Genomic DNA, 394 nt, shown 5'->3' with positions numbered 1-394 from the left:
TTCTGTATCCAGAGTTTAAAAAGAAACAAACCGTGAACACAGATTTTTTTCCGTTTTTGATAGTCATTGGAAATATTTGAAAACTTTCTTTTCAACACACTGTCGAGTCTTTTCTTCTTCTTTTGTACATTGGGCAATAGCCTATGCGTATATGAAGTTTAAACTTGTAATGTGACATATAAACAAAAGAATGCATTTTTTGAATTTTAAGAAAAAACTTGCAAAGCGAATGAAGGCAAATAAACATGCTAATTATAAGAATTTTTTTTTTTATAAATGATGTCGTTACAGTAATCGGACGATGCGAGTAAATGGCATTACCAAGGCAATTACCGATGTATGTACTTTATGATCCCTGAGCTCTTCTGTACATAGTTAAAGAGAAAGGTCTCAA

Source organism: Penaeus monodon, chromosome 29 (assembly GCF_015228065.2).
Source record: "Penaeus monodon isolate SGIC_2016 chromosome 29, NSTDA_Pmon_1, whole genome shotgun sequence".
NCBI lineage: Eukaryota > Metazoa > Arthropoda > Malacostraca > Decapoda > Penaeidae > Penaeus > Penaeus monodon.
The sequence above is the reverse complement of the archived record's forward strand: the minus strand, read 5'-3'. Positions refer to the sequence as shown.